The sequence below is a fragment of the Stigmatopora argus genome, chromosome 12 (assembly GCF_051989625.1).
Source record: "Stigmatopora argus isolate UIUO_Sarg chromosome 12, RoL_Sarg_1.0, whole genome shotgun sequence".
In the NCBI taxonomy this organism is placed as follows: domain Eukaryota; kingdom Metazoa; phylum Chordata; class Actinopteri; order Syngnathiformes; family Syngnathidae; genus Stigmatopora; species Stigmatopora argus.
The window spans coordinates 17,429,115-17,439,066 of NC_135398.1; the positions used below are offsets into that span (position 1 = coordinate 17,429,115).

Consider the following 9,952-nt stretch of genomic DNA (forward strand, 5'->3'; position numbering starts at 1 on the left):
GAGGGATGGAGGGAGCGAGCGACTGAGTGAGTGAGTGAGTGAGTGAGCAGGCGAGTAAGGGAGGGAGGGTTTGGAGGCAAGGAGGAGTGATTTACTGGCACTTTAGCAGCATGAAGGGACAAATATCGACGTTTAAGCTTAAAGTAAACAGTCTGTAATCTTTTTTTTCTCTTGCTGCCGCTGAAATCCTATTGCTATTTAAATGTAACCATTCATTCATTCATTCATTTTCTGAATCGCTTTAAACTTACAACTGTCCCAAAGGGTTCTTTAGCTTTTCCTACCTGTCTTGGGGCGCGAGACGGGCTTAACCCTGATATAGTGGCCAGCCAATTGCAGGGCAGGATGAGACAAACAACCATTCACGCTCACACTCATACCTAGGGTCAATGTAGAGTGTCCAACCAGCCTATAATGCATGTCTTTGGAATTTGGGAGGAAACTGGACTACCTGGATGAGACCAACGCAGGCCCGAGTAGAACATTCAAACTCCACACAGGATTCGAACCTAGGACCCCAGAACTGTGAGGCCAATTAACTTACCACCCAATTTCCCGGGCTGACCGAATGGAACTAAAATTATTAAATTCACAATTTAGCATAACACAAATAGAATGATTTTTTCTTACAAGGTGTACAGTAATTCAAACTGTGAATATGTCGAAATTGAAGAACTTGGTGGTTTCCTGCAGCTCTTGAACAGCATGTGACATCGCACTTCTTCTTTCTCCAGAAATGTGAAATTGTCTTTCGACAAAACAGCAAGGAATGTCGACGCAGTGGGAGGTAAGTTTTGTTCTTTACAAAAATCTTTTCTTACACCTTACCATTCAAAAAACAATGAGTAAAATGTACAACTCATTCTGACAATTTATGTTGGAATAAATAATAAATAATTGTAATGTGAAAATCTCATCGATTCTTATAAAAAAATTTAATCAAGCAGCAATTAATCTCATAATTGGACAATTACTTTTGTAACTTTGGTACTTTTTAATTGAGATACGAAACCAGCTTTTTATCTGTGTACTTAAATAGCCATACTTAAATATCTCAGTTATTTTTATTGATTATTTGAAAACAACAGCAAATCACAATTAGTAATTTTCAAAATACTTATTAAGAAATCCCACACCTTTTCATGACAGCACTTAGAAGTTCGAGTTTTTGAGGTCGTGTTGTCTCAATGTCCCAATGTGTTTTCAAAAATAAATTTTGGAACCAAATAAAATGACTGTCAAATTGTGTATTTCTGGGTACTTTTATATTAAAATTTCAAATAATTTTTCAAATTGCCATATTTTAGTTTGTGTCCTTAGGTTTTTTAATGTCCCCCCTGATCTCACTTTCACTTAGAGGCCACAGAGCTTCTCAAAGAGTGGGGCAAGAAGCGATACCTGGGAGGCTGTGATTTAAGAAACATACTTGTTGCCGCAATAGAATACCGTATTTACTCGAGTATAACGTGCAAAATTTTGTTCCAAAAGACTGTGGCAAATTTTGGGAGCGCGTTATACAAGAGTTTTTCACTTTTATGACCAAATACAGAGCTGCCTACCTTCGTCGACCCCATTTCAGGAGTACCCTTGTCCCATTTCAGGTGTACCCTTGTCCCATTTCAGGAGTACCCTTCTCCCATTTCAGGAGTTTTATGTTTTCATCAGGGGTGAATGTGATTCGTGCAAATTCGATATAAAATATATTTTTTTTTAAACCAACAATTTAAATCAAACTGTTATTATTATGCTCGGATGATTAAGAATGCACTGGCGTTACAGAATTAATCCAGTTTATAGAGCAGTTGAATCAAATGCGTAAGTAAGATGGGGGAAGTCGTGGTGGCTATGGTGTGATTTTCGAGGCATTTAAATTGGAAATATGGCACTTTTCTGAAATAGTTGCTTAAAAAAATGTAGGGGACAATTTTGGGGATTTACAGAGTTTACGGAGGTTGGCCGGAGTCCTGGAGTTTGTGTTGCTTGTCTGGAGTAAACTCCTGAAATTCCGGAGAAGTTTTTCCGAGGTTTGGACACCTACCGTTTTGAATTTTAACTCTAACTCAACTCTAACCCTCCCTCCCTACGTATATATATATATATATATATATATATATATATATATATATATATATATATATATATATAGATATATATATATATATATATATATATATATATATATATATATATAGATATATATATATATATATATATATATATGTATATATATATATATATAGATATATATATATATATATATATAGATATATATATATATATATGTATATATATATATATATATATATATATATATATATATATATATATGTATATACATATATATATACATACATACATGTATATATATATATATATATGTATATATATACATATATATATATATATATATATATATATACATACATATATATATACATATATATATATATATACATACATATATATATATATATATATATATATATATATATATATATACATATATATATATATATATATATATATATACAGACACTCCTCAACTGACGAACGCAATTGGTTCCGAGCGATTGTTCATAAGTTGAATTTGTTTGTAAGTTGATTTAGTGCTATATTTTGTATTATAATTTATGTTTAAGGCCTATATAAGTATATTGAAGGTTTATATAAGTGCATTTGTATGTTTAAGGCTTGTATAAGTAACACGCATTGGTTTGTACTGAAAAAAAAACATTTAATAAAATGGAGAGAATATGTACAGTACTGTAGAGAGAGAGAGAGATTTATGTATTAGAAACTGGCCAAAAGAAGCGACCTAATGACGATTGCACAGTTTTCTTCTTTTTTTCATCATAAATGATGCAGTAGCACTGTATGGCATCATTCAATTGATTTGCAAACTTTGTGCAACGTTCAATATTTGGGTCCTGCTGCTCGATCTTTCTGTTTATAAATGGTACTGAATGTGCAACGCTCAACCACTCTCACGCGCATCAAGCTTCGTTATTATTGCCACTCGTTTCAAATGAAATGGCTTGCCTCTTCCTTGCAACTCCCTCAATAGAAGCCTTTAGCTTTTTACCAACCATATTCAATATTGGATGCATGAGATATTTAATGATACAAATGAAAAAGGTTCTTTGCACACTGGAGATACATTCACGCACTTCCGCATTGCAACGAAGAAGAAGGTAGATGCTGGGTGAGCTGAGCTCTCACAGCGCCAGGCGTCGGTATTAGCGGCGGAAATAAGTACTACTCCGAAAAAGACGCGAAATACAAAATTGGACTTGCGAACATTTTTGGACTTAAACGCAATTTGCAGACATGTTCGTATGTACCGTTGTTCGTAAGTTGAATGTTCGTAAGTAGGGGAGCGTCTGTATACGAGAGCGAGCGAGTGTGTGTTAATGAGTGAGCAGTAAGGACTGCTACCCGTATTTTTCTGTAACAATATCTTTACCAAACTTCACAATAAAAAATACAAGAAAGTTTAGCTTGGTATTGTCATCTTAGAAATTGTGAGAGATTTATGGACATGTTTATAATCTAACAGCTTCTTTGTATGGACATTTACAAAATGGAAACTTGAAAAGCCCAGAAATTATTTTAGAGTGTACCTTGGCGTGTGTCCTCATAATCTCATTCTCTCCTTGCTTTTTGTTTGTGTTCATGACATTGCAGGTCGGCTGTGAATTGGGTCCAGTTTTTTCATTGTGTTGCAGTCTGCTGATTTTTTGGGCCATTCAAAGCGGTACATTTAATCTCTACAAACACAGTCACGCATGTGCACACATATACAACCCATAGCCATCAACAACAGTATATACCACGTGTCAAACCGATTCCGCCGAGGGCCGCAGTGAGTCCTGGTCTTTGTTCCAACCGATCCAGTCCCGACATTTTAACCAATCAGGTGACTTCTAAAATAAGTAGCCCCTGACTTTAATTAACTGATTACACTTGCAAAAGGTATGCTCTTGTTGAGTTGGAATGAAAACCTGCACCCACTGCGGCCCTTTGAGGACCGGTTTGACATCCCTGGTATATACAGTTGTGGTCAAAAGTTTACATACACTTGTGAAGAACATAATGTCATGGCTCTTTTGAGTTTCCAGTTATTTTCTACAACTCTGATTTTTCTCTAATAGAGTGATTGGAACAGATGCTTCTTTGTCACAAAAAACATACATGAAGTTTGGTTCTTTTATGACTTTATTATGGGTGAACAGAAAAAAGTGATCAAATCTGCTGGGTCAAATATATACATACAGCAGCGCTAATATTTGGTAACATGTCCCTTGGCCATTTTCACTTCAATTAGGTGCTTTTGGTAGCCATCCACAAGCTTCTGGCAAGCTTCTGGTTGAATATTTGACCACTCCTCTTGACAGAATTGGTGCAGTTCAGTTAAATTTAATGGCTTTCTGACATGGACTTGTTTCTTCAGCATTGTCCACAAGTTCTCAATGGGGTTTAAGTCAGGACTTTGGAAAGGTCATTAGAAAATCTTAATTCTAGCCTAATTTATCCATTCCATTACCACTTTTGATGTGTGTTTGGGGTCATTTTCGTGTTGGAACACCCAACTGCCCCCAAGACCCAATCTTCAGGCTGATGACTTTAGGTTATCTTGAAGAATTTGAAGGTAATCCTCCTTCATTATACCATTTACTCTCTGTAAACCACCAGTTCCATTGGTAGCAAAACCGCCCCACAGCATAATACTACCACCACCGTGCTTGACGGTAGGCATGGTGTACTTGAGGTTAAAGGCCTCACCTTTTCTCCTCCAAACATATTGTTGGGCATTGTGGCCAAACATCTCAATTTTTGTTTCGTCTGACCACAGAACTTTCCTCCATAAGGTCTTATCTTTGTTCATGTGATGTGATCAGCAGCAAACTTCAGTCGAGCCTTAAGGTGCCGCTTTTGGAGCAAGGGCTTCCTTCTTGCACGGCAGCCTCTCAGTCCATGGAGATGCAAAACATGCTTGACTGTGGACATACACCTGTGTTCCAGCAGCTTCTAATTCTTGGCAGATCTTCTTTTTGATGCTTCTCGGTTGAATCTTCACTCTCCTGACCAATTTTCTCTCAGCAGCAGGTGATAGCTTGCGTTTTCTTCCTTATCGTGGCAGTGACAAAACAGTGCCATGCACATTATACTTACAAACAATTGTTTGCACTGTTGTTCTTGGGACCTGCAGCTGCTTTGAAATCGCTCAAAGTGACTTTCCTGACTTGTTCAAGTCAAGGATTCGCTTTTTCAGATCCATGCTGAAAATCGTGACCGGATCATTCGCCGAAAGATGTTTGGCCGACGGACAGGTCGCCGAACGTTCATTCGGCCGAACGGACGTCCCATATACTATTATATATATATATATATATATATATATATATATATATATATATATATATGTATATATATGTATATATATGTATATATATGTATATATATGTATATATACATGTATATATATATATATATATACGTATATATATATATATATGTATATATATATATACGTATATATATATATATATATATATATATATATATATATATATATATATATATGGCTTCTACTCTCCCCACCTTCACTCAGTATGTGAAGTGCCACACAAGGGAACAAAAAACTCTGGACCTGCTGTATGCCAACACAAAGGAGGCATACAGCTCAGTCCCCCTCCCCCACTGGGCTGCTCAGACCACAACCTGGTCCATCTGATCCCCACCTACATCCCTATGGTGAGGAAAATAAAACCTACCACAAGGATCATACAAAGATGGACCGAGGAGACCAGTATGGTACTGAGGGACTGTTTTGAGACCACCGACTGGGAGGTGCTGTGCAATTCACATGGTAAAGACATTGACAGCTTGACCCACTGCATCACAGATTATATTAACTTCTGTGTTGAGAACATTGTACCCTCCAAGAAGGTCCGTTGTTTCTCCAACAAGAAGCCGTGGGTCACCAGGGATCTAAGGGCCCTCCTGAACAAGAAGAAGAGGGCTTTTAGGTCTGGGGAGAAAGAGAGCCTGAAAATGGTCCAGAAGGAGCTGAAGAGAGAGATAAGGAAGGGAAAGACAATCTACAGGAGGAAGCTGGAGAACCAACTCCAGAGAGGCAACACCAAAGAGGCCTGGAGGAGCTTGAGGACCATTTCGGGCCATGGAGGCAACAGTGAGAGAGACCTGGAGTCCAGCGGCAGGGAGTGGGCCAATGAACTGAAACAGTTCTTTAACAGATTCAGTCCTGCCCCCACTCCCCTGACCCCCCAGACCAGAAGCAACGCTCCCCCCTCGTTCTTCTCCTCCTCCTCTTCCTCCCCCTCTTCCACCGGTCTCTGCATTACTGTCGATCAGGTGATAAAACAGCTAAAGAAGATCGAGGCAAGGAAGGCTACCGGTCCAGACGGCCTCAGCTCCAGACTACTGAGAGAGTGTGCGGATCAGCTTGGTAAAGTGATTCTGCATATTTTCAACCTCAGCCTCAGTCTGCAGAAGGTCCCCACCTTGTAGAAAACTTCCTGTGTGGTCCCAGTTCCTAAGACTGCGTACCCCAGGGAGCCAAACCACTTCAAGCCGGTAGCATTAACCTCTCACCTGATCAAGACATTGGAGAGAATTATCCTCAATCACCTCAGCCCCCTGATGAATGCAGAGCTGGACCCTCTGCTTTTCGCCTATCGTCCAGGCATTGGTGTGGAAGATGCTACCACCTACCTGATGCACAGGTCTCTTTCACACCTGGAGAACGCGGGAAGCACGCTGAGAATGATGTTTTTTGACCTCTCCATTGCGTTCAACACCATTCAGCCGGTCCTACTGATAGTACCGCTCCTTTGACTTTTCCATTGTAACGTTTGTGGGAGTTTGAATCCAATGAGCCCTATTTAAATTCCCTCAGAGAAGTCACCAGCTGTAGTCACTCATAATCACTCACAAGAAGTTAAGAGGCCATGCTATGAAGCTCATTTCATTGACACAACTTTCTAAGTCACCAAAATTGGTAATTCGTGTTGCTGTATGTATATTTTTGACCCAGCAGATTTGATCATTTTTCTGTTAACCCATAATAAAGTAATAAAAGAACCAAACTTCATGAATGTTTTTTGTGACAAAGAAGTATCTGTTCCAATCACTCTATCAGAGAAAAATCAGAGTTGTAGAAATAACTGGAAACTCAAGAGAGCCATGACATTATGTTCTTCACAAGTGTATGTAAACTTTTGACCACAACTGTACTATGTAGTTCAATAGCCAAGTGAAAAGTTAACACATTCAGGATAGTCGTACGAGTGCTGGTTGTTTTAATTTAGCCGTTTTAAAATGTAGGCTATGTTTATTTTCTAAAAACATGTTGCTTGGATATCAAAACATGTCTTTCATCAGTTCTTTTTCTAGATGGTTATATTTGGAGGATGATTAATCCAACCTGTTTCCCTGATGAAGTCCTCTGCTGTTTTGGTCATACTTTTGTGTCATCTTGCTGCCCATGTAGGACTATCCAGCTCAGTTTGTTTGCAACTTATCATTAAATTGGCAGACACCAATATTCTTTTTGACTTTTGCTGTTATTCTCATTTGGCAGACACTGTATATCAATTACAATTAAAAATCGTCTAAGTCACAAGATCGATCGACGCTTGTTTTGTTCTTCTTCCCATTCTTGTAAAACGAGAGCATTGCAAAGGGGTATTTTCATGTTATATTAATGTTCATCTTCTTAATTGTGTCTAGCCATATATTTCTAAAACTCTTGCTGTTGTCTTATATTGACGTTGGAAAGTAAAAGTGAAAATAATTGGACCCACTGTTCAGATGGGAGTGTCTGTTAATTTGATCAGGGGTCTGGGAAGGCAGTACACTAAATATTATTAAAGATTAGGGTAAAAACAATAAAGCTAGGAATCCACTGCACTAATTAATGGAAGAAAAAATGTTCTAAAATTGCAAAGAAGATAATGGTGCTTTCTGTTTGATAATGTGTTTTGTGTATATTGGTTTCCACATTTATTTTGAATTCATTTAATTCGGTTTTAGTATAATGCAATACAGTTCTATACCAAAAGTTTTAATTCATAAGATAAATTTTATTTAATGGCATACTCCATCTTTAACCTAAAACACTTTAAATTCCATTTCAGCAGAGGCCAGTGATGTAGAGGTCTGTCAGGATGTAAAGACGATTAATAATGTAAGTACGTAATATGTTTAAATGTTCCTAATCAAACACAATTTGCTTACATTTGATTTGTTTATTTATTTATATATTTATATTTATTTAATTTTTAGCTCTGCGTGTTGCAATCTCCAGGACCAGCACATGTCATTGTAGAAATTCAAGATAAGGAAAACTTTAACTGCTATCTTTACCCAACAAATCTACTCAACTGCTCATGGACCTTCCTTACTTTGCATCAAGATGCTCAGCTCTATGTCTATATCAGGTATTCTCTCTATTGCCTGCACACTCCTCGTTGTTGGAATGAATATTTCTAAAGTATTGACACCATTTTGCATCTGTTGTTTCTATCCTTCCAGCATCTGTGATAATTACAGCACAGTTCACTCCTTTAGTCTATCATCTAAAGAACATTATGGATCAATTTCCATTGCTCCGAGGGAATATAAGAAGCTCTATGTTATCGTCAAATTCAATGTATCCTGGCACCACAAATGGGTTGTGTACAGCTATGTATTCGACGCTGAAATGAAAAGAACGCTGTGAATGTATGATTGGGATTCATAGAAAAGTGACCAATTATTTTTTACCATACACAAATTATAAGGCATTGTTTTTTGTGCTAAATTCTTATACTTACTTAAAATTAGATTGTATCTCACCTCATCTCATTTCTGAACAGCTTCATCCTCATTAGGGCCACGGGAGGTGCTGGAGCCTATCCCAGCTGACTTCCGGCCAGAGGCGGCTAAATCGGCTGAATCGGTGGCCAGCCAATTGCAGGGCACAAGGAGACAGACAACCAAGCACACACACTCACAACTAGGGGCAATTTAGAGTGTCCAATCAGCTTCCATGTATGTTTTTGGAATGTGGAGGAAACCGGAATACCCGAAGGAAACCCACACAGGTGGACGCGACCCAGATTTGAAGCCAGCACCCCAGAGCTATGAGGCCAATGCGATAATCACTCGCGCCAGCGGGCCGGTCACTTAGGTTATTTATATATATATATATATATATATATATATATATATATATATATATATATATATATATATATATATATATATATATATATATATATATATATATATATATATATGGGATAAATGTAGAAAGTGACTACTACTACTGAGTTGGTGTTGCTAAAGCATGAAGTGCAATAAGAAACCTGATGCTGTCAGAATTTGTCATTTTGCGTGTTTTTCGGTGATTGTTTGCCTTTCACGGTTGCCGTTGGTGTGCTATGGTGAATACTCAAAGTACGTCGAAGGCGGTGAAGAGAGAGGAAACAAAAGCGCGGATGCCAGGCGGGCCTTGCTGCTAACGTGAGACAACAACCACACCGAGACAACAACCACACCGAGCACCGCTTCCTAGTATCTTTTTGACCAACGCCCGATCCATCACACACAAAACGGATGAGTTGGAACTTCGAATTGCTACCAACAGCTTTGTTAGGAACTGTAACATTATTCTCATCACGGAAACATGGCTTCACCCGCATATCCCCAACGCTGCGGTATCGCTAGCTAGCCGAACGCTTTTTCGGAACGATCGTTCGAAAGAATTAACAGGCAAAAGCAAAGGAGGAGGACTTTGCATGTTTATACACAATGAATGGTGTTTTGACAGTAGGATCATTGACACTCACTGTTCCCCGGATTAAGAGCTATTGGCAATACGATGTAGGCCCTATTATTTACAGAGAGAGCTAACGGTCGTCATAGTATCGGCAATCTATATACCTCC

The 9,952-nt window shown here is 38.2% G+C and overlaps 1 long non-coding RNA gene across 1 annotated transcript; it reads left to right on the top strand.

Annotated features, from left to right (window-relative positions):
- Positions 1–738: 738 nt before the first annotated feature.
- Positions 739–8,723, top strand: LOC144085805 (uncharacterized). The gene is made up of 5 exons (XR_013304278.1): positions 739–787; positions 3,685–3,754; positions 8,163–8,209; positions 8,308–8,462; positions 8,557–8,723. It is a non-coding gene; the product is annotated as an uncharacterized LOC144085805 (long non-coding RNA).
- Positions 8,724–9,952: the final 1,229 nt, after the last annotated feature.